At 51.9% G+C, this 23,118-nt stretch overlaps 2 protein-coding genes across 4 annotated transcripts in view; one reads left to right on the forward strand and one right to left on the reverse strand.

Annotated features, from left to right (window-relative positions):
• The window catches only part of LOC123757264 (proteolipid protein 2), a 106,993-nt gene that overhangs the window by 65,866 nt on the left and 18,009 nt on the right, over window positions 1-23,118 (reverse strand). The gene's annotated exons all lie outside the window — the stretch shown is intronic.
• LOC123757265 (plasmolipin) overlaps window positions 17,611-23,118 on the forward strand; it is a 155,532-nt gene continuing 150,024 nt past the window's right edge. Inside the window, exon 1 of the mRNA XM_069323814.1 lies at window positions 17,611-18,239. The gene's annotated coding sequence lies outside the window, so the exon portion shown is untranslated. The remainder of the gene's footprint in view (window positions 18,240-23,118) is intronic.

Consider the following 23,118-nt stretch of genomic DNA (forward strand, 5'->3'; position numbering starts at 1 on the left):
TGGTGTAGGGTGTAGGACAAGTGTGTGTATGGCAGTAGCTGGTGTTGGACAAGTGTGTGTATGGCAGTAGCTGGTGTAGGGTGTAGGACAAGTGTGTGTATGGCAGTAGCTGGTGTAGTGTGTAGGACAAGTGTGTGTATGGCAGTAGCTGGTGTAGTGTGTAGGACAAGTGTGTGTATGGCAGTAGCTGGTGTTGGGTGTAGGACAAGTGTGTGTATGGCAGTAGCTGGTGTTGGGTGTAGGATAAGTGTGTGTATGGCAGTAGCTGGAGTAGGGTGTAGGACAAGTGTGTGTATGGCAGTAGCTGGTGTTGGGTATAGGACAAGTGTGTGTATGGCAGTAGCTGGTGTTGGACAAGTGTGTGTATGGCAGTAGCTGGTGTTGGGTGTAGGACAAGTGTGTGTATGGCAGTAGCTGGTGTAGTGTGTAGGACAAGTGTGTGTATGGCAGTAGCTGGTGTAGGGTGTATGACAAGTGTATGTATGGCAGTAGCTGGTGTTGGGTGTAGGATAAGTGTGTGTATGGCAGTAGCTGGTGTTGGGTGTATGACAAGTGTGTGTATGGCAGAAGCTGGTGTTGGGTGTAGGACAAGTGTGTGTATGGCAGTAGCTGGTGTTGGGTGTAGGACAAGTGTGTGTATGGCAGTAGCTGGTGTAGGGTGTAGGATAAGTGTGTGTATGGCAGTAGCTGGTGTTGGGTATAGGACAAGTGTGTGTATGGCAGTAGCTGGTGTTGGGTGTAGGATAAGTGTGTGTATTGCAGTAGCTGGTGTTGGGTGTAGGATAAGTGTGTGTATGGCAGTAGCTGGTGTATTACAAGTGTGTGTATGGCAGTAGCGGGTGTAGGATAAGTGTGTGTATGGCAGTAGCTGGTGTAGGGTGTAGGATAAGTGTGTGTATGGCAGTAGCTGGTGTTGGGTGTAGGATAAGTGTGTGTATGGCAGTAGCTGGTGTAGGACAAGTGTGTGTATGGCAGTAGCTGGTGTAGGGTGTAGGACAAGTGTGTGTATGGCAGTAGCTGGTGTAGGGTGTAGGACAAGTGTGTTTATGGCAGTAGCTGGTGTAGGACAAGTGTGTGTATGGCAGTAGCTGGTGTAGGGTGTAGGGCAAGTGTGTGTATGGCAGTAGCTGGTGTAGGGTGTAGGACAAGTGTGTGTATGGCAGTAGCTGGTGTAGGGTGTAGGACAAGTGTGTGTATGGCAGTAGCTGGTGTAGGGTGTAGGACAAGTGTGTGTATGGCAGTAGCTGGTGTAGGGTGTAGGACAAGTGTGTGTATGGCAGTAGCTGGTGTAGGGTGTAGGACAAGTGTGTGTATGGCAGTAGCTGGTGTAGGGTGTAGGACAAGTGTGTGTATGGCAGTAGCTGGTGTAGGGTGTAGGACAAGTGTGTGTATGGCAGTAGCTGGTGTAGGGTGTAGGACAAGTGTGTGTATGGCAGTAGCTGGTGTAGGGTGTAGGACAAGTGTGTGTATGGCAGTAGCTGGTGTAGAGTGTAGGACAAGTGTGTGTATGGCAGTAGCTGGTGTAGGGTGTAGGACAAGTGTGTGTATGGCAGTAGCTGGTGTAGGGTGTAGGACAAGTGTGTGTATGGCAGTAGCTGGTGTAGGGTGTAGGACAAGTGTGTGTATGGCAGTAGCTGGTGTAGGGTGTAGGACAAGTGTGTGTATGGCAGTAGCTGGTGTTGGGTGTAGGACAAGTGTGTGTATGACAGTAGCTGGTGTAGGGTGTAGGACAAGTGTGTGTATGGCAGTAGCTGGTGTAGGACAAGTGTGTGTATGGCAGTAGCTGGTGTTGGGTGTAGGACAAGCGTGTGTATGGCAGTAGCTGGTGTAGGACAAGTGTGTGTATGGCAGTAGCTGGTGTTGGGTGTAGGACAAGTGTGCATATGGCAGTAGCTGGTGTAGGGTGTAGGACAAGTGTATGTATGGCAGTAGCTGGTGTTGGGTGTAGGATAAGTGTATGTATGGCAGTAGCTGGTGTAGGGTGTAGGACAAGTGTGTGTATGGCAGTAGCTGGTGTAGTGTGTAGGACAAGTGTGTGTATGGCAGTAGCTGGTGTAGTGTGTAGGACAAGTGTGTGTATGGCAGTAGCTGGTGTAGTGTGTAGGACAAGTGTGTGTATGGCAGTAGCTGGTGTTGGGTGTAGGACAAGTGTGTGTATGGCAGTAGCTGGTGTAGGACAAGTGTGTGTATGGCAGTAGCTGGTGTAGGGTGTAGGACAAGTGTGTGTATGGCAGTAGCTGGTGTTGGGTATAGGACAAGTGTGTGTATGGCAGTAGCTGGTGTTGGACAAGTGTGTGTATGGCAGTAGATGGTGTTGGGTGTAGGACAAGTGTGTGTATGGCAGTAGCTGGTGTTGGACAAGTGTGTGTATGGCAGTAGCTGGTGTTGGGTGTAGGACAAGTGTGTGTATGGCAGTAGCTGGTGTAGGACAAGCGTGTGTATGGCAGTAGCTGGTGTAGGACAAGTGTGTGTATGGCAGTAGCTGGTGTAGGGTGTATGACAAGTGTGTGTATGGCAGTAGCTGGTGTAGGGTGTATGACAAGTGTGTGTATGGCAGTAGCTGGTGTAGTGTGTAGGACAAGTGTGTGTATGGCAGTAGCTGGTGTTGGGTATAGGACAAGTGTGTGTATGGCAGTAGCTGGTGTTGGACAAGTGTGTGTATGGCAGTAGCTGGTGTTGGGTGTAGGACAAGTGTGTGTATGGCAGTAGCTGGTGTTGGGTGTAGGACAAGTGTGTGTATGGCAGTAGCTGGTGTAGGGTGTGTGACAAGTGTGTGTATGGCAGAAGCTGGTGTTGGGTGTAGGACAAGTGTGTGTATGGCAGTAGCTGGTGTTGGGTGTAGGACAAGTGTGTGTATGGCAGTAGCTGGTGTTGGACAAGTGGGTGTATGGCAGAAGCTGGTGTAGGGTGTAGGACAAGTGTGTGTATGGCAGTAGCTGGTGTTGGACAAGTGTGTGTATGGCAGTAGCTGGTGTAGGGTGTAGGACAAGTGTGTGTATGGCAGTAGCTGGTGTAGTGTGTAGGACAAGTGTGTGTATGGCAGTAGCTGGTGTAGTGTGTAGGACAAGTGTGTGTATGGCAGTAGCTGGTGTTGGGTGTAGGACAAGTGTGTGTATGGCAGTAGCTGGTGTTGGGTGTAGGATAAGTGTGTGTATGGCAGTAGCTGGAGTAGGGTGTAGGACAAGTGTGTGTATGGCAGTAGCTGGTGTTGGGTATAGGACAAGTGTGTGTATGGCAGTAGCTGGTGTTGGACAAGTGTGTGTATGGCAGTAGCTGGTGTTGGGTGTAGGACAAGTGTGTGTATGGCAGTAGCTGGTGTAGTGTGTAGGACAAGTGTGTGTATGGCAGTAGCTGGTGTAGGGTGTATGACAAGTGTATGTATGGCAGTAGCTGGTGTTGGGTGTAGGATAAGTGTGTGTATGGCAGTAGCTGGTGTTGGGTGTATGACAAGTGTGTGTATGGCAGAAGCTGGTGTTGGGTGTAGGACAAGTGTGTGTATGGCAGTAGCTGGTGTTGGGTGTAGGACAAGTGTGTGTATGGCAGTAGCTGGTGTAGGGTGTAGGATAAGTGTGTGTATGGCAGTAGCTGGTGTTGGGTATAGGACAAGTGTGTGTATGGCAGTAGCTGGTGTTGGGTGTAGGATAAGTGTGTGTATTGCAGTAGCTGGTGTTGGGTGTAGGATAAGTGTGTGTATGGCAGTAGCTGGTGTATTACAAGTGTGTGTATGGCAGTAGCGGGTGTAGGATAAGTGTGTGTATGGCAGTAGCTGGTGTAGGGTGTAGGATAAGTGTGTGTATGGCAGTAGCTGGTGTTGGGTGTAGGATAAGTGTGTGTATGGCAGTAGCTGGTGTAGGACAAGTGTGTGTATGGCAGTAGCTGGTGTAGGGTGTAGGACAAGTGTGTGTATGGCAGTAGCTGGTGTAGGGTGTAGGACAAGTGTGTTTATGGCAGTAGCTGGTGTAGGACAAGTGTGTGTATGGCAGTAGCTGGTGTAGGGTGTAGGGCAAGTGTGTGTATGGCAGTAGCTGGTGTAGGGTGTAGGACAAGTGTGTGTATGGCAGTAGCTGGTGTAGGGTGTAGGACAAGTGTGTGTATGGCAGTAGCTGGTGTAGGGTGTAGGACAAGTGTGTGTATGGCAGTAGCTGGTGTAGGGTGTAGGACAAGTGTGTGTATGGCAGTAGCTGGTGTAGGGTGTAGGACAAGTGTGTGTATGGCAGTAGCTGGTGTAGGGTGTAGGACAAGTGTGTGTATGGCAGTAGCTGGTGTAGGGTGTAGGACAAGTGTGTGTATGGCAGTAGCTGGTGTAGGGTGTAGGACAAGTGTGTGTATGGCAGTAGCTGGTGTAGGGTGTAGGACAAGTGTGTGTATGGCAGTAGCTGGTGTAGAGTGTAGGACAAGTGTGTGTATGGCAGTAGCTGGTGTAGGGTGTAGGACAAGTGTGTGTATGGCAGTAGCTGGTGTAGGGTGTAGGACAAGTGTGTGTATGGCAGTAGCTGGTGTAGGGTGTAGGACAAGTGTGTGTATGGCAGTAGCTGGTGTAGGGTGTAGGACAAGTGTGTGTATGGCAGTAGCTGGTGTTGGGTGTAGGACAAGTGTGTGTATGACAGTAGCTGGTGTAGGGTGTAGGACAAGTGTGTGTATGGCAGTAGCTGGTGTAGGACAAGTGTGTGTATGGCAGTAGCTGGTGTAGGGTGTAGGACAAGTGTGTGTATGGCAGTAGCTGGTGTAGGGTGTAGGACAAGTGTGTGTATGGCAGTAGCTGGTGTTGGGTGTAGGACAAGTGTGTGTATGGCAGTAGCTGGTGTAGGGTGTAGGACAAGTGTGTGTATGGCAGTAGCTGGTGTAGGGTGTAGGACAAGTGTGTGTATGGCAGTAGCTGGTGTAGGACAAGTGTGTGTATGGCAGTAGCTGGTGTTGGGTGTAGGACAAGTGTGTGTATGGCAGTAGCTGGTGTAGGACAAGTGTGTGTATGGCAGTAGCTGGTGTTGGGTGTAGGACAAGTGTGTGTATGGCAGTAGCTGGTGTTGGGTGTAGGACAAGTGTGTGTATGGCAGTAGCTGGTGTTGGGTGTAGGACAAGTGTGTGTATGGCAGTAGCTGGTGTTGGGTGTAGGACAAGTGTGTGTATGGCAGTAGCTGGTGCAGGGTGTAGGACAAGTGTGTGTATGGCAGTAGCTGGTGTAGGACAAGTGTGTGTATGGCAGTAGCTGGTGTTGTGTGTAGGACAAGTGTGTGTATGGCAGTAGATGGTGTAGGACAAGTGTGTGTATGGCAGTAGCTGGTGTAGGACAAGTGTGTGTATGGCAGTAGCTGGTGTTGGGTGTAGGACAAGTGTGTGTATGGCAGTAGCTGGTGTTGGGTGTAGGACAAGTGTGTGTATGGCAGTAGCTGGTGTAGGACAAGTGTGTGTATGGCAGTAGCTGGTGTTGGGTGTAGGACAAGTGTGTGTATGGCAGTAGCTGGTGTTGGGTGTAGGACAAGTGTGTGTATGGCAGTAGCTGGTGTAGGACAAGTGTGTGTATGGCAGCAGCTGGTGTTGGGTGTAGGACAAGCGTGTGTATGGCAGTAGCTGGTGTAGGACAAGTGTGTGTATGGCAGTAGCTGGTGTTGGGTGTAGGACAAGTGTGCGTATGGCAGTAGCTGGTGTAGGGTGTAGGACAAGTGTATGTATGGCAGTAGCTGGTGTTGGGTGTAGGATAAGTGTATGTATGGCAGTAGCTGGTGTAGGGTGTAGGACAAGTGTGTGTATGGCAGTAGCTGGTGTAGTGTGTAGGACAAGTGTGTGTATGGCAGTAGCTGGTGTAGTGTGTAGGACAAGTGTGTGTATGGCAGTAGCTGGTGTAGTGTGTAGGACAAGTGTGTGTATGGCAGTAGCTGGTGTTGGGTGTAGGACAAGTGTGTGTATGGCAGTAGCTGGTGTAGGACAAGTGTGTGTATGGCAGTAGCTGGTGTAGGGTGTAGGACAAGTGTGTGTATGGCAGTAGCTGGTGTTGGGTATAGGACAAGTGTGTGTATGGCAGTAGCTGGTGTTGGACAAGTGTGTGTATGGCAGTAGATGGTGTTGGGTGTAGGACAAGTGTGTGTATGGCAGTAGCTGGTGTTGGACAAGTGTGTGTATGGCAGTAGCTGGTGTTGGGTGTAGGACAAGTGTGTGTATGGCAGTAGCTGGTGTAGGACAAGCGTGTGTATGGCAGTAGCTGGTGTAGGACAAGTGTGTGTATGGCAGTAGCTGGTGTAGGGTGTATGACAAGTGTGTGTATGGCAGTAGCTGGTGTAGGGTGTATGACAAGTGTGTGTATGGCAGTAGCTGGTGTAGTGTGTAGGACAAGTGTGTGTATGGCAGTAGCTGGTGTTGGGTATAGGACAAGTGTGTGTATGGCAGTAGCTGGTGTTGGACAAGTGTGTGTATGGCAGTAGCTGGTGTTGGGTGTAGGACAAGTGTGTGTATGGCAGTAGCTGGTGTTGGGTGTAGGACAAGTGTGTGTATGGCAGTAGCTGGTGTAGGGTGTGTGACAAGTGTGTGTATGGCAGAAGCTGGTGTTGGGTGTAGGACAAGTGTGTGTATGGCAGTAGCTGGTGTTGGGTGTAGGACAAGTGTGTGTATGGCAGTAGCTGGTGTTGGACAAGTGGGTGTATGGCAGTAGCTGGTGTTGGACAAGTGGGTGTATGGCAGAAGCTGGTGTAGGGTGTAGGACAAGTGTGTGTATGGCAGTAGCTGGTGTTGGACAAGTGTGTGTATGGCAGTAGCTGGTGTAGGGTGTAGGACAAGTGTGTGTATGGCAGTAGCTGGTGTAGTGTGTAGGACAAGTGTGTGTATGACAGTAGCTGGTGTAGTGTGTAGGACAAGTGTGTGTATGGCAGTAGCTGGTGTTGGGTGTAGGACAAGTGTGTGTATGGCAGTAGCTGGTGTTGGGTGTAGGACAAGTGTGTGTATGGCAGTAGCTGGAGTAGGGTGTAGGACAAGTGTGTGTATGGCAGTAGCTGGTGTTGGGTATAGGACAAGTGTGTGTATGGCAGTAGCTGGTGTTGGACAAGTGTGTGTATGGCAGTAGCTGGTGTTGGGTGTAGGACAAGTGTGTGTATGGCAGTAGCTGGTGTAGTGTGTAGGACAAGTGTATGTATGGCAGTAGCTGGTGTTGGGTGTAGGATAAGTGTGTGTATGGCAGTAGCTGGTGTTGGGTGTATGACAAGTGTGTGTATGGCAGAAGCTGGTGTTGGGTGTAGGACAAGTGTGTGTATGGCAGTAGCTGGTGTTGGGTGTAGGACAAGTGTGTGTATGGCAGTAGCTGGTGTAGGGTGTAGGATAAGTGTGTGTATGGCAGTAGCTGGTGTTGGGTATAGGACAAGTGTGTGTATGGCAGTAGCTGGTGTTGGGTGTAGGATAAGTGTGTGTATTGCAGTAGCTGGTGTTGGGTGTAGGATAAGTGTGTGTATGGCAGTAGCTGGTGTATTACAAGTGTGTGTATGGCAGTAGCGGGTGTAGGATAAGTGTGTGTATGGCAGTAGCTGGTGTAGGGTGTAGGATAAGTGTGTGTATGGCAGTAGCTGGTGTTGGGTGTAGGATAAGTGTGTGTATGGCAGTAGCTGGTGTAGGACAAGTGTGTGTATGGCAGTAGCTGGTGTAGGGTGTAGGACAAGTGTGTGTATGGCAGTAGCTGGTGTAGGGTGTAGGACAAGTGTGTTTATGGCAGTAGCTGGTGTAGGACAAGTGTGTGTATGGCAGTAGCTGGTGTAGGGTGTAGGGCAAGTGTGTGTATGGCAGTAGCTGGTGTAGGGTGTAGGACAAGTGTGTGTATGGCAGTAGCTGGTGTAGGGTGTAGGACAAGTGTGTGTATGGCAGTAGCTGGTGTAGGGTGTAGGACAAGTGTGTGTATGGCAGTAGCTGGTGTAGGGTGTAGGACAAGTGTGTGTATGGCAGTAGCTGGTGTAGGGTGTAGGACAAGTGTGTGTATGGCAGTAGCTGGTGTAGGGTGTAGGACAAGTGTGTGTATGGCAGTAGCTGGTGTAGGGTGTAGGACAAGTGTGTGTATGGCAGTAGCTGGTGTAGGGTGTAGGACAAGTGTGTGTATGGCAGTAGCTGGTGTAGGGTGTAGGACAAGTGTGTGTATGGCAGTAGCTGGTGTAGAGTGTAGGACAAGTGTGTGTATGGCAGTAGCTGGTGTAGGGTGTAGGACAAGTGTGTGTATGGCAGTAGCTGGTGTAGGGTGTAGGACAAGTGTGTGTATGGCAGTAGCTGGTGTAGGGTGTAGGACAAGTGTGTGTATGGGAGTAGCTGGTGTAGGGTGTAGGACAAGTGTGTGTATGGCAGTAGCTGGTGTTGGGTGTAGGACAAGTGTGTGTATGACAGTAGCTGGTGTAGGGTGTAGGACAAGTGTGTGTATGGCAGTAGCTGGTGTAGGACAAGTGTGTGTATGGCAGTAGCTGGTGTAGGGTGTAGGACAAGTGTGTGTATGGCAGTAGCTGGTGTAGGGTGTAGGACAAGTGTGTGTATGGCAGTAGCTGGTGTTGGGTGTAGGACAAGTGTGTGTATGGCAGTAGCTGGTGTAGGGTGTAGGACAAGTGTGTGTATGGCAGTAGCTGGTGTAGGGTGTAGGACAAGTGTGTGTATGGCAGTAGCTGGTGTAGGACAAGTGTGTGTATGGCAGTAGCTGGTGTTGGGTGTAGGACAAGTGTGTGTATGGCAGTAGCTGGTGTAGGACAAGTGTGTGTATGGCAGTAGCTGGTGTTGGGTGTAGGACAAGTGTGTGTATGGCAGTAGCTGGTGTTGGGTGTAGGACAAGTGTGTGTATGGCAGTAGCTGGTGTTGGGTGTAGGACAAGTGTGTGTATGGCAGTAGCTGGTGTTGGGTGTAGGACAAGTGTGTGTATGGCAGTAGCTGGTGCAGGGTGTAGGACAAGTGTGTGTATGGCAGTAGCTGGTGTAGGACAAGTGTGTGTATGGCAGTAGCTGGTGTTGTGTGTAGGACAAGTGTGTGTATGGCAGTAGATGGTGTAGGACAAGTGTGTGTATGGCAGTAGCTGGTGTAGGACAAGTGTGTGTATGGCAGTAGCTGGTGTTGGGTGTAGGACAAGTGTGTGTATGGCAGTAGCTGGTGTTGGGTGTAGGACAAGTGTGTGTATGGCAGTAGCTGGTGTAGGACAAGTGTGTGTATGGCAGTAGCTGGTGTTGGGTGTAGGACAAGTGTGTGTATGGCAGTAGCTGGTGTTGGGTGTAGGACAAGTGTGTGTATGGCAGTAGCTGGTGTAGGACAAGTGTGTGTATGGCAGTAGCTGGTGTTGGGTGTAGGACAAGCGTGTGTATGGCAGTAGCTGGTGTAGGACAAGTGTGTGTATGGCAGTAGCTGGTGTTGGGTGTAGGACAAGTGTGCGTATGGCAGTAGCTGGTGTAGGGTGTAGGACAAGTGTATGTATGGCAGTAGCTGGTGTTGGGTGTAGGATAAGTGTATGTATGGCAGTAGCTGGTGTAGGGTGTAGGACAAGTGTGTGTATGGCAGTAGCTGGTGTAGTGTGTAGGACAAGTGTGTGTATGGCAGTAGCTGGTGTAGTGTGTAGGACAAGTGTGTGTATGGCAGTAGCTGGTGTAGTGTGTAGGACAAGTGTGTGTATGGCAGTAGCTGGTGTTGGGTGTAGGACAAGTGTGTGTATGGCAGTAGCTGGTGTAGGACAAGTGTGTGTATGGCAGTAGCTGGTGTAGGGTGTAGGACAAGTGTGTGTATGGCAGTAGCTGGTGTTGGGTATAGGACAAGTGTGTGTATGGCAGTAGCTGGTGTTGGACAAGTGTGTGTTTGGCAGTAGATGGTGTTGGGTGTAGGACAAGTGTGTGTATGGCAGTAGCTGGTGTTGGACAAGTGTGTGTATGGCAGTAGCTGGTGTTGGGTGTAGGACAAGTGTGTGTATGGCAGTAGCTGGTGTAGGACAAGCGTGTGTATGGCAGTAGCTGGTGTAGGACAAGTGTGTGTATGGCAGTAGCTGGTGTAGGGTGTATGACAAGTGTGTGTATGGCAGTAGCTGGTGTAGGGTGTATGACAAGTGTGTGTATGGCAGTAGCTGGTGTAGTGTGTAGGACAAGTGTGTGTATGGCAGTAGCTGGTGTTGGGTATAGGACAAGTGTGTGTATGGCAGTAGCTGGTGTTGGACAAGTGTGTGTATGGCAGTAGCTGGTGTTGGGTGTAGGACAAGTGTGTGTATGGCAGTAGCTGGTGTTGGGTGTAGGACAAGTGTGTGTATGGCAGTAGCTGGTGTAGGGTGTGTGACAAGTGTGTGTATGGCAGAAGCTGGTGTTGGGTGTAGGACAAGTGTGTGTATGGCAGTAGCTGGTGTTGGGTGTAGGACAAGTGTGTGTATGGCAGTAGCTGGTGTTGGACAAGTGGGTGTATGGCAGTAGCTGGTGTTGGACAAGTGGGTGTATGGCAGAAGCTGGTGTAGGGTGTAGGACAAGTGTGTGTATGGCAGTAGCTGGTGTTGGACAAGTGTGTGTATGGCAGTAGCTGGTGTAGGGTGTAGGACAAGTGTGTGTATGGCAGTAGCTGGTGTAGTGTGTAGGACAAGTGTGTGTATGACAGTAGCTGGTGTAGTGTGTAGGACAAGTGTGTGTATGGCAGTAGCTGGTGTTGGGTGTAGGACAAGTGTGTGTATGGCAGTAGCTGGTGTTGGGTGTAGGACAAGTGTGTGTATGGCAGTAGCTGGAGTAGGGTGTAGGACAAGTGTGTGTATGGCAGTAGCTGGTGTTGGGTATAGGACAAGTGTGTGTATGGCAGTAGCTGGTGTTGGACAAGTGTGTGTATGGCAGTAGCTGGTGTTGGGTGTAGGACAAGTGTGTGTATGGCAGTAGCTGGTGTAGTGTGTAGGACAAGTGTGTGTATGGCAGTAGCTGGTGTAGGGTGTATGACAAGTGTATGTATGGCAGTAGCTGGTGTTGGGTGTAGGATAAGTGTGTGTATGGCAGTAGCTGGTGTTGGGTGTATGACAAGTGTGTGTATGGCAGAAGCTGGTGTTGGGTGTAGGACAAGTGTGTGTATGGCAGTAGCTGGTGTTGGGTGTAGGACAAGTGTGTGTATGGCAGTAGCTGGTGTAGGGTGTAGGATAAGTGTGTGTATGGCAGTAGCTGGTGTTGGGTATAGGACAAGTGTGTGTATGGCAGTAGCTGGTGTTGGGTGTAGGATAAGTGTGTGTATTGCAGTAGCTGGTGTTGGGTGTAGGATAAGTGTGTGTATGGCAGTAGCTGGTGTATTACAAGTGTGTGTATGGCAGTAGCGGGTGTAGGATAAGTGTGTGTATGGCAGTAGCTGGTGTAGGGTGTAGGATAAGTGTGTGTATGGCAGTAGCTGGTGTTGGGTGTAGGATAAGTGTGTGTATGGCAGTAGCTGGTGTAGGACAAGTGTGTGTATGGCAGTAGCTGGTGTAGGGTGTAGGACAAGTGTGTGTATGGCAGTAGCTGGTGTAGGGTGTAGGACAAGTGTGTTTATGGCAGTAGCTGGTGTAGGACAAGTGTGTGTATGGCAGTAGCTGGTGTAGGGTGTAGGGCAAGTGTGTGTATGGCAGTAGCTGGTGTAGGGTGTAGGACAAGTGTGTGTATGGCAGTAGCTGGTGTAGGGTGTAGGACAAGTGTGTGTATGGCAGTAGCTGGTGTAGGGTGTAGGACAAGTGTGTGTATGGCAGTAGCTGGTGTAGGGTGTAGGACAAGTGTGTGTATGGCAGTAGCTGGTGTAGGGTGTAGGACAAGTGTGTGTATGGCAGTAGCTGGTGTAGGGTGTAGGACAAGTGTGTGTATGGCAGTAGCTGGTGTAGGGTGTAGGACAAGTGTGTGTATGGCAGTAGCTGGTGTAGGGTGTAGGACAAGTGTGTGTATGGCAGTAGCTGGTGTAGGGTGTAGGACAAGTGTGTGTATGGCAGTAGCTGGTGTAGAGTGTAGGACAAGTGTGTGTATGGCAGTAGCTGGTGTAGGGTGTAGGACAAGTGTGTGTATGGCAGTAGCTGGTGTAGGGTGTAGGACAAGTGTGTGTATGGCAGTAGCTGGTGTAGGGTGTAGGACAAGTGTGTGTATGGCAGTAGCTGGTGTAGGGTGAAGGACAAGTGTGTGTATGGCAGTAGCTGGTGTTGGGTGTAGGACAAGTGTGTGTATGACAGTAGCTGGTGTAGGGTGTAGGACAAGTGTGTGTATGGCAGTAGCTGGTGTAGGACAAGTGTGTGTATGGCAGTAGCTGGTGTAGGGTGTAGGACAAGTGTGTGTATGGCAGTAGCTGGTGTAGGGTGTAGGACAAGTGTGTGTATGGCAGTAGCTGGTGTTGGGTGTAGGACAAGTGTGTGTATGGCAGTAGCTGGTGTAGGGTGTAGGACAAGTGTGTGTATGGCAGTAGCTGGTGTAGGGTGTAGGACAAGTGTGTGTATGGCAGTAGCTGGTGTAGGACAAGTGTGTGTATGGCAGTAGCTGGTGTTGGGTGTAGGACAAGTGTGTGTATGGCAGTAGCTGGTGTAGGACAAGTGTGTGTATGGCAGTAGCTGGTGTTGGGTGTAGGACAAGTGTGTGTATGGCAGTAGCTGGTGTTGGGTGTAGGACAAGTGTGTGTATGGCAGTAGCTGGTGTTGGGTGTAGGACAAGTGTGTGTATGGCAGTAGCTGGTGTTGGGTGTAGGACAAGTGTGTGTATGGCAGTAGCTGGTGCAGGGTGTAGGACAAGTGTGTGTATGGCAGTAGCTGGTGTAGGACAAGTGTGTGTATGGCAGTAGCTGGTGTTGTGTGTAGGACAAGTGTGTGTATGGCAGTAGATGGTGTAGGACAAGTGTGTGTATGGCAGTAGCTGGTGTAGGACAAGTGTGTGTATGGCAGTAGCTGGTGTTGGGTGTAGGACAAGTGTGTGTATGGCAGTAGCTGGTGTTGGGTGTAGGACAAGTGTGTGTATGGCAGTAGCTGGTGTAGGACAAGTGTGTGTATGGCAGTAGCTGGTGTTGGGTGTAGGACAAGTGTGTGTATGGCAGTAGCTGGTGTTGGGTGTAGGACAAGTGTGTGTATGGCAGTAGCTGGTGTAGGACAAGTGTGTGTATGGCAGTAGCTGGTGTTGGGTGTAGGACAAGCGTGTGTATGGCAGTAGCTGGTGTAGGACAAGTGTGTGTATGGCAGTAGCTGGTGTTGGGTGTAGGACAAGTGTGCGTATGGCAGTAGCTGGTGTAGGGTGTAGGACAAGTGTATGTATGGCAGCAGCTGGTGTTGGGTGTAGGATAAGTGTATGTATGGCAGTAGCTGGTGTAGGTTGTAGGACAAGTGTGTGTATGGCAGTAGCTGGTGTAGTGTGTAGGACAAGTGTGTGTATGGCAGTAGCTGGTGTAGTGTGTAGGACAAGTGTGTGTATGGCAGTAGCTGGTGTAGTGTGTAGGACAAGTGTGTGTATGGCAGTAGCTGGTGTTGGGTGTAGGACAAGTGTGTGTATGGCAGTAGCTGGTGTAGGACAAGTGTGTGTATGGCAGTAGCTGGTGTAGGGTGTAGGACAAGTGTGTGTATGGCAGTAGCTGGTGTTGGGTATAGGACAAGTGTGTGTATGGCAGTAGCTGGTGTTGGACAAGTGTGTGTATGGCAGTAGATGGTGTTGGGTGTAGGACAAGTGTGTGTATGGCAGTAGCTGGTGTTGGACAAGTGTGTGTATGGCAGTAGCTGGTGTTGGGTGTAGGACAAGTGTGTGTATGGCAGTAGCTGGTGTAGGACAAGCGTGTGTATGGCAGTAGCTGGTGTAGGACAAGTGTGTGTATGGCAGTAGCTGGTGTAGGGTGTATGACAAGTGTGTGTATGGCAGTAGCTGGTGTAGGGTGTATGACAAGTGTGTGTATGGCAGTAGCTGGTGTAGTGTGTAGAACAAGTGTGTGTATGGCAGTAGCTGGTGTTGGGTATAGGACAAGTGTGTGTATGGCAGTAGCTGGTGTTGGACAAGTGTGTGTATGGCAGTAGCTGGTGTTGGGTGTAGGACAAGTGTGTGTATGGCAGTAGCTGGTGTTGGGTGTAGGACAAGTGTGTGTATGGCAGTAGCTGGTGTAGGGTGTGTGACAAGTGTGTGTATGGCAGAAGCTGGTGTTGGGTGTAGGACAAGTGTGTGTATGGCAGTAGCTGGTGTTGGGTGTAGGACAAGTGTGTGTATGGCAGTAGCTGGTGTTGGACAAGTGGGTGTATGGCAGTAGCTGGTGTTGGACAAGTGGGTGTATGGCAGAAGCTGGTGTAGGGTGTAGGACAAGTGTGTGTATGGCAGTAGCTGGTGTTGGACAAGTGTGTGTATGGCAGTAGCTGGTGTAGGGTGTAGGACAAGTGTGTGTATGGCAGTAGCTGGTGTAGTGTGTAGGACAAGTGTGTGTATGACAGTAGCTGGTGTAGTGTGTAGGACAAGTGTGTGTATGGCAGTAGCTGGTGTTGGGTGTAGGACAAGTGTGTGTATGGCAGTAGCTGGTGTTGGGTGTAGGACAAGTGTGTGTATGGCAGTAGCTGGAGTAGGGTGTAGGACAAGTGTGTGTATGGCAGTAGCTGGTGTTGGGTATAGGACAAGTGTGTGTATGGCAGTAGCTGGTGTTGGGTGTAGGACAAGTGTGTGTATGGCAGTAGCTGGTGTAGTGTGTAGGACAAGTGTGTGTATGGCAGTAGCTGGTGTAGGGTGTATGACAAGTGTATGTATGGCAGTAGCTGGTGTTGGGTGTAGGATAAGTGTGTGTATGGCAGTAGCTGGTGTTGGGTGTATGACAAGTGTGTGTATGGCAGAAGCTGGTGTTGGGTGTAGGACAAGTGTGTGTATGGCAGTAGCTGGTGTTGGGTGTAGGACAAGTGTGTGTATGGCAGTAGCTGGTGTAGGGTGTAGGATAAGTGTGTGTATGGCAGTAGCTGGTGTTGGGTATAGGACAAGTGTGTGTATGGCAGTAGCTGGTGTTGGGTGTAGGATAAGTGTGTGTATTGCAGTAGCTGGTGTTGGGTGTAGGATAAGTGTGTGTATGGCAGTAGCTGGTGTATTACAAGTGTGTGTATGGCAGTAGCGGGTGTAGGATAAGTGTGTGTATGGCAGTAGCTGGTGTAGGGTGTAGGATAAGTGTGTGTATGGCAGTAGCTGGTGTTGGGTGTAGGATAAGTGTGTGTATGGCAGTAGCTGGTGTAGGACAAGTGTGTGTATGGCAGTAGCTGGTGTAGGACAAGTGTGTGTATGGCAGTAGCTGGTGTAGGACAAGTGTGTGTATGGCAGTAGCTGGTGTAGGACAAGTGTGTGTATGGCAGTAGCTGGTGTAGGACAAGTGTGTGTATGGCAGTAGCTGGTGTAGGGTGTAGGACAAGCGTGTGTATGGCAGTAGCTGGTGTAGTGTGTATGACAAGTGTGTGTATGACAAGTGTGTGTATGGCAGTAGCTGGTGTAGGGTGTAGGACAAGTGTGTGTATGGCAGTAGCTGGTGTAGTGTGTATGACAAGTGTGTGTAAGGCAGTAGCTGGTGTTGGGTGTAGGCCAAGTGTGTGTATGGCACTAGCTGGTGTAGGGTGTAGGACAAGTGTGTGTATGGCAGTAGCTGGTGTAGGACAAGTGAGTGTATGGCAGTAGCTGGTGTTGGGTGTAGGACAAGTGTGTGTATGGCACTAGCTGGTGTAGGGTGTAGGACAAGTGTGTGTATGGCAGTAGCTGGTGTAGGACAAGTGTGTGTATGGCAGTAGCTGGTGTAGTGTGTATGACAAGTGTGTGTATGACAAGTGTGTGTATGGCAGTAGCTGGTGTAGGGTGTATGACAAGTGTGTGTATGGCAGTAGCTGGTGTAGGGTGTAGGACAAGTGTGTGTATGGCAGTAGCTGGTGTAGGACAAGTGTGTGTATGGCAGTAGCGGGTGTTGGGTGTAGGACAAGTGTGTGTATGGCAGTAGCTGGTGTTGGGTGTAGGACGTGTGTATGGCAGTAGCTGGTGTAGGACAAGTGTGTGTATGGCAGTAGCTGGTGTAGGACAAGTGTGTGTATGGCAGTAGCTGGTGTAGGACAAGTGTGTGTATGGCAGTAGCTGGTGTAGGGTGTAGGATAAGCGTGTGTATGGCAGTAGCTGGTGTAGGGTGTATGACAAGTGTGTGTATGGCAGTAGTTGGTGTAGTGTGTATGACAAGTGTGTGTATGGCAGTAGTTGGTGTAGGGTGTATGAAAAGTGTGTGTATGGCAGTAGCTGGTGTAGGGTGTATGACAAGTGTGTGTATGGCAGTAGTTGGTGTAGGACAAGTGTGTGCATGGCAGTAGCTGGTGTAGGGTGTATGACAAGTGTGTGTACGGCAGTAGCTGGTGTATGACAAGTGTGTGCATGGCAGTAGCTGGTGTAGGGTGTATGACAAGTGTGTGTATGGCAGTAGCTGGTGTTGGGTGTAGGACAAGTGTGTGTATGGCAGTAGCTGGTGTTGGGTGTAGGACAAGTGTGTGTATGGCAGTAGCTGGTGTTGGGTGTAGGACAAGTGTGTATATGGCAGTAGCTGGTGTAGGACAAGTGTGTGTATGGCAGTAGCTGGTGTTGGGTGCAGGACAAGTGTGTGTATGGCAGTAGCTGGCGTAGGGTGTAGGACAAGTGTGTGTATGGCAGTAGCTGGTGTAGGGTGTATGACAAGTGTGTGTATGGCAGTAGCTGGTGTTGGGTGTAGGACAAGTGTGTGTATGGCAGTGGCTGGTGTAGGACAAGCGTGTGTATGGCAGTAGCTGGTGTTGGGTGTAGGACAAGTGTGTGTATTGCAGTAGCTGGTGTTGGGTGTAGGACAAGTGTGTATATGGCAGTAGCTGGTGTAGGACAAGTGTGTGTATGGCAGTAGCTGGTGTTGGGTGTAGGACAAGTGTGTGTATGGCAGTAGCTGGTGTTGGGTGTAGGACAAGTGTGTGTATGGCAGTAGCTGGTATAGGGTGTAGGACAAGCGTGTGTATGGCAGTAGCTGGTGTTGGGTGTAGGACAAGTGTGTGTATTGCAGTAGCTGGTGTTGGGTGTAGGACAAGTGTGTATATGGCAGTAGCTGGTGTAGGACAAGTGTGTGTATGGCAGTAGCTGGTGTTGGGTGTAGGACAAGTGTGTGTATGGCAGTAGCTGGTGTTGGGTGTAGGACAAGTGTGTGTATGGCAGTAGCTGGTGTTGGGTGTAGGACAAGCGTGTGTATGGCAGTAGCTGGTGTAGGACAAGCGTGTGTATGGCAGTAGCTGGTGTAGGACAAGCGTGTATATGACTCTCATAACCAAACCAGATATACTAACTAAAACTGCTCATGTATAAAAAACTATGCCTAAACAGTTTAGGCATCCAACATAAACTGATCAACACTGTAACTCGGGGCTTGGTTCTCGAGCGTCTCAAGAAGGTCTGCGACCTGTCCACCACCTCGATAGTCTGGAGTATGGGATGCATAATATATGTACCAAACTAAAGGTAAAGACAAGGGAAGGAGAGGTAGAGGATGGGCGACTGGGGGCGGGTTCGACTCTTCCCGCGCAGGCTACGTCAGGCTGCTACAGGGATTGGGTAGCACTCATAGCGTCCACCGGCCACTAACGACGCCTCTCTACACCACAATGAATCCACCCACGTTACAACTTTGAAAATGGCTATAATATTTTTAATTTTTGTTTTGTGTAAAGAATAAATTCTGTGAGATGTTCTCTCATGTTTGTGTACAGGCATTTGGCAACCTAGTTAAGCGCGCAGACACTTGACGATCAATAAAGCGCAACGTGAAGGGCGTTCTAGCAGACTGTTTAGTTATCTTGCTTTTGTGTAGAACGTTGAGAGAGGACAAGTGTTAGACGGTGCCAAGTGCAAGAGCGGATGCGGACAGTGATAATGATAACAGACCGGGGTAGGATGCGTGATACCAGCCTAGGTAGGATCCAGTGTCGTTCAAAGCTGTCCAGACTGTAGGATCCAGTGCTCCTAGTGTTGCTTATAGTGTGGCCCACCCTAGAGGATCTTGTGGTCGGTGCTAGAGTGGTGGTCGCAGCCCTCACCCCCTACAGACACGCTCCACCTACCACCACCACCACCACCCACAGCCAACACCCACACCAGACCAGCGTCACCTCCCATCAAACAATCAGAACACAGGAATATCAGAGCGAGCGTCAGGACGGTGAAGCCAGGTCAAGCCACCAGCGTCTCCACTTGACAACCATCCTCGGGGCGTGCAGCTCTCCCTGGGCCTCCCCGCTGGAGTAGTGTGAGGCTCCTGCAGGAGCAGCAGCAGCAGCAGCGAAGTAGCCAGCCCCCGCCCACACACACACACCGCCCACCGAGGTAAGACAAGCCGCCCACACCTCCCCAACACAACCTTACACCATAGCAGACCACCAATTTTTCTGGCTGCATATATTACCTTCATATTATGGCAAATATCAGTGATGTTATTGATAATACCGTTGTTACTAGTTGGTATCAACTAGTAATTGTGCCGTTGGTACAAGTGAGACTGCCGCTGAGTACCAGTGTGTCGTTAGTGCTAACGGGAGTGTCGTTGATACTAGTGATAGTGTGGTTGGTATTCGTGTTAGTTGCACTGGTAACAGTGATAGTGGCGTTGGTACTAGTGATAGTGACGTTGGTACTAGTGATAGTGGCGTTGGTACTAGTGATAGTGACGTTGGTACTAGTGATAGTGACGTTGGTACTAGTGATAGTGGCGTTGGTACTAGTGATAGTGGCGTTGGTACTAGTGATAGTGGCGTTGGTACTAGTGATAGTGGCGTTGGTACTAGTGATAGTGACGTTGGTACTAGTGGGAGTGGCGTTGGTACTAGTGGGACACTGGTACCAACGCCACTGGTACACTCTGATGACACTATTATAAATTATTATTAAAATTATTAATGTATTCAATTTAACTATAAAAAAAACTTCAGGAGTGGGCTGATAAATGGCTGCTGAAATTCAATTCAAATAAGTGCAAAGTAGTGAAAATAGGTAAGGGAGATAGGAGACCTGTACTTAACAATATTACAAGAGGGAGAATTACAGGAAAGACAAAGAAGAATACTTAGGAGTATACACAGTCCAGAGCTGACACCAGGAGCTCATATGAAGAGGATAACATCAGCAGCATGTGGGAAGTTACCAAACACAACAACGTCGTTTAAGAATCTGAACAAGGAGGCTTTCACGTCCGAACATACTGCCTATACGAGGGCACTGCTCGAGTGTGCAGCACCAGCATGGAACCCACACCTTTTGAAACATAAACCTGTGAAAGTTCAGAGGTTTGCAACTTGATTAGTACCAGAATTGAGAAGCTTCAGGTATGAGGCCAGGTTGAGAACTCACCGTCACAACCTCAGAGTCTATGCAAGACATGTTATTGTTGTTTAAGATTTAGCTACCGGGAACAGAAAGTTGCAAGCAGCACGGGCTAAGGTGAGCCCGTCGTACACATCTGGCAGAGGTGTTTTTTTTAGTTTAGTCCATTTATTATGAACCCCATACCCATCTTGTGGGCGGTAGTGGAAAGGGTTACAGAGGCACATAATGGGCTCAGGGACTGTGTACCGTTATATATGCACGACACACAATAACAACCAGTGCGGTTCTTGGCGTGAGAAGGCAGGAAGGTGTCGGTCCCTGTACTGGGGTCGGCCAGTGGAATACCACGAAGAGGTTGTTGAAGCCATCTCCATCTTCAAGACAAATATGATGAATGTTAGTGGTGATATAATTAACGCCTCAAGTATGATCTATTAGACTCAAGAGTTAGATGTCATTCCCCCGTTGTCACTGAGAGGTAAGCACTAGTGGTGTTGATAACAGTGGTAATGACGGAGGAACTAGTGAGAGCGGCGGTGCAACTACTGATACTTACATTGGTACTGGACGGTTGGTTCTAGTGAGAGTGGCGTTAGTACCACCACTACTGACAGCTTTGTTACTACTGCGAGTGGCGTTGGTAATATTAATAGCGTTGGTGTGATGGTGCTAGTGCGAGTGGCGCTGGTACTAGTGAGGTTTCCTAGTATCCTTCCAGCATACATAAAAAAAATTTGCCGGAACAAGAATGGAGGTGTTCAAGAAACAAGTCAGGTTCCTACAAGATGTCCGGACCAAGCGGGCTGTAGTGGATGTGCCTGCGGGGCGACCCATGGCCCCGCAGGCATGATAACTTGGTTCTCCCTAACTTGAACCAAGTTATCACAAGACAAGGGTGACCCCCAGGCCGGTCTGGTACAACACAACTCCCACAACTCACTCCAGGTTGTGGGTCCTTCACGGGAACTACAACCACGACAACAACTCTCACACCACAACATCCCAACAACCTGAGGACTACAGTGACGGCCAAACCCACACACAATACAATTATTATTTCAAAATATGCAGCAACAAGTGCTGGGTGCGGGCTGTGGGGGAGCCAGGGAGGGGTGCGGGCTGTGGGGGGGCCAGGGAGGGGTGCGGGCTGTGGGGGAGCCAGGGAGGGGTGCGGGCTGTGGGGGAGCCAGGGAGGGGTGCGGGCTGTGGGGGAGCCAGGGAGGGGTGCGGGCCGTGGGGGAGCCAGGGAGGGGTGCGGGCTGTGGGGGAGCCAGGGAGGGGTGCGGGCCGTGGGGGAGCCAGGGAGGGGTGCGGGCTGTGGGGGAGCCAGGGAGGGGTGCGGGCTGTGGGGGAGCCAGGGAGGGGTGCGGGCTGTGGGGGAGCCAGGGAGGGGTGCGGGCCGTGGGGGAGCCAGGGAGGGGTGCGGGCTGTGGGGGAGCCAGGGAGGGGTGCGGGCCGTGGGGGAGCCAGGGAGGGGTGCGGGCTGTGGGGGAGCCAGGGAGGGGTGCGGGCCGTGGGGGAGCCAGGGAGGGGTGCGGGCTGTGGGGGAGCCAGGGAGGGGTGCGGGCCGTGGGGGAGCCAGGGAGGGGTGCGGGCTGTGGGGGAGCCAGGGAGGGGTGCGGGCCGTGGGGGAGCCAGGGAGGGGTGCGGGCTGTGGGGGAGCCAGGGAGGGGTGCGGGCCGTGGGGGAGCCAGGGAGGGGTGCGGGCCGTGGGGGAGCCAGGGAGGGGTGCGGGCTGTGGGGGAGCCAGGGAGGGGTGCGGGCTGTGGGGGAGCCAGGGAGGGGTGCGGGCTGTGGGGGAGCCAGGGAGGGAGGGTGGAGAGGGAGGGACAGGTGTAGGGGGAGAGAGGGAGGGAAGGTGTAGGGGGAGAGAGGGAGGGAAGGTGTAGGGGGAGAGAGGGAGGGAAGGTGTAGGGGGAGAGAGGGAGGGAAGGTGTAGGGGGAGAGAGGGAGGGAAGGTGTAGGGGGAGAGAGGGAGGGAAGGTGTAGGGGAGAGAGGGAGAGAGATGTAGGGGAGAGAGGGAGGGAAGGTGTAGGGGGAGAGAGGGAGGGAAGGTGTAGGGGAGAGAGGGAGGGAAGGTGTAGGGGAGAGAGGGAGAGAGGTGTAGGGGAGAGAGGGAGGGAAGGTGTAGGGGGAGAGAGGGAGGGAAGGTGTAGGGGAGAGAGGGAGAGAGATGTAGGGGAGAGAGGGAGGGAAGGTGTAGGGGGAGAGAGGGAGGGAAGGTGTAGGGGAGAGAGGGAGGGAAGGTGTAGGGGGAGAGAGGGAGGGAAGGTGTAGGGGAGAGAGGGAGAGAGATGTAGGGGAGAGAGGGAGGGAAGGTGTAGGGGGAGAGAGGGAGGGAAGGTGTAGGGGGAGAGAGGGAGGGAAGGTGTAGGGGAGAGAGGGAGGGAAGGTGTAGGGGAGAGAGGGAGAGAGGTGTAGGGGGAGAGAGGGAGGGAAGGTGTAGGGGGAGAGAGGGAGGGAAGGTGTAGGGGGAGAGAGGGAGGGAAGGTGTAGGGGAGAGAGGGAGGGAAGGTGTAGGGGAGAGAGGGAGGGAAGGTGTAGGGGAGAGAGGGAGAGAGGTGTAGGGGGAGAGAGGGAGGGAAGGTGTAGGGGGAGAGAGGGAGGGAAGGTGTAGGGGAGAGAGGGAGGGAAGGTGTAGGGGGAGAGAGGGAGGGAAGGTGTAGGGGAGAGAGGGAGGGAAGGTGTAGGGGGAGAGAGGGAGGGAAGGTGTAGGGGAGAGAGGGAGGGAAGGTGTAGGGGGAGAGAGGGAGAGAGATGTAGGGGAGAGAGGGAGGGAAGGTGTAGGGGGAGAGAGGGAGGGAAGGTGTAGGGGGAGAGAGGGAGGGAAGGTGTAGGGGAGAGAGGGAGGGAAGGTGTAGGGGAGAGAGGGAGAGAGGTGTAGGGGGAGAGAGGGAGAGAGGTGTAGGGGAGAGAGGGAGGGAAGGTGTAGGGGGAGAGAGGGAGGGAAGGTGTAGGGGGAGAGAGGGAGGGAAGGTGTAGGGGAGAGAGGGAGGGAAGGTGTAGGGGAGAGAGGGAGAGAGGTGTAGGGGGAGAGAGGGAGGGAAGGTGTAGGGGGAGAGAGGGAGGGAAGGTGTAGGGGGAGAGAGGGAGGGAAGGTGTAGGGGAGAGAGGGAGGGAAGGTGTAGGGGAGAGAGGGAGAGAGGTGTAGGGGGAGAGAGGGAGGGAAGGTGTAGGGGGAGAGAGGGAGGGAAGGTGTAGGGGGAGAGAGGGAGGGAAGGTGTAGGGGAGAGAGGGAGGGAAGGTGTAGGGGAGAGAGGGAGAGAGGTGTAGGGGGAGAGAGGGAGGGAAGGTGTAGGGGGAGAGAGGGAGGGAAGGTGTAGGGGGAGAGAGGGAGGGAAGGTGTAGGGGAGAGAGGGAGGGAAGGTGTAGGGGGAGAGAGGGAGGGAAGGTGTAGGGGGAGAGAGGGAGGGAAGGTGTAGGGGGAGAGAGGGAGGGAAGGTGTAGGGGGAGAGAGGGAGGGAAGGTGTAGGGGAGAGAGGGAGGGAAGGTGTAGGGGAGAGAGGGAGAGAGGTGTAGGGGGAGAGAGGGAGGGAAGGTGTAGGGGAGAGAGGGAGGGAAGGTGTAGGGGAGAGAGGGAGGGAAGGTGTAGGGGAGAGAGGGAGAGAGGTGTAGGGGGAGAGAGGGAGGGAAGGTGTAGGGGAGAGAGGGAGGGAAGGTGTAGGGGAAGAGAGGGAGGGAAGGTGTAGGGGAGAGAGGGAGAGAGGTGTAGGGGGAGAGAGGGAGGGAAGGTGTAGGGGAGAGAGGGAGGGAAGGTGTAGGGGAGAGAGGGAGAGAGGTGTAGGGGGAGAGAGGGAGGGAAGGTGTAGGGGAGAGAGGGAGGGAAGGTGTAGGGGAGAGAGGGAGGGAAGGTGTAGGGGAGAGAGGGAGAGAGGTGTAGGG

The sequence above is a fragment of the Procambarus clarkii genome, chromosome 13 (assembly GCF_040958095.1).
Source record: "Procambarus clarkii isolate CNS0578487 chromosome 13, FALCON_Pclarkii_2.0, whole genome shotgun sequence".
Lineage (NCBI taxonomy): Eukaryota > Metazoa > Arthropoda > Malacostraca > Decapoda > Cambaridae > Procambarus > Procambarus clarkii.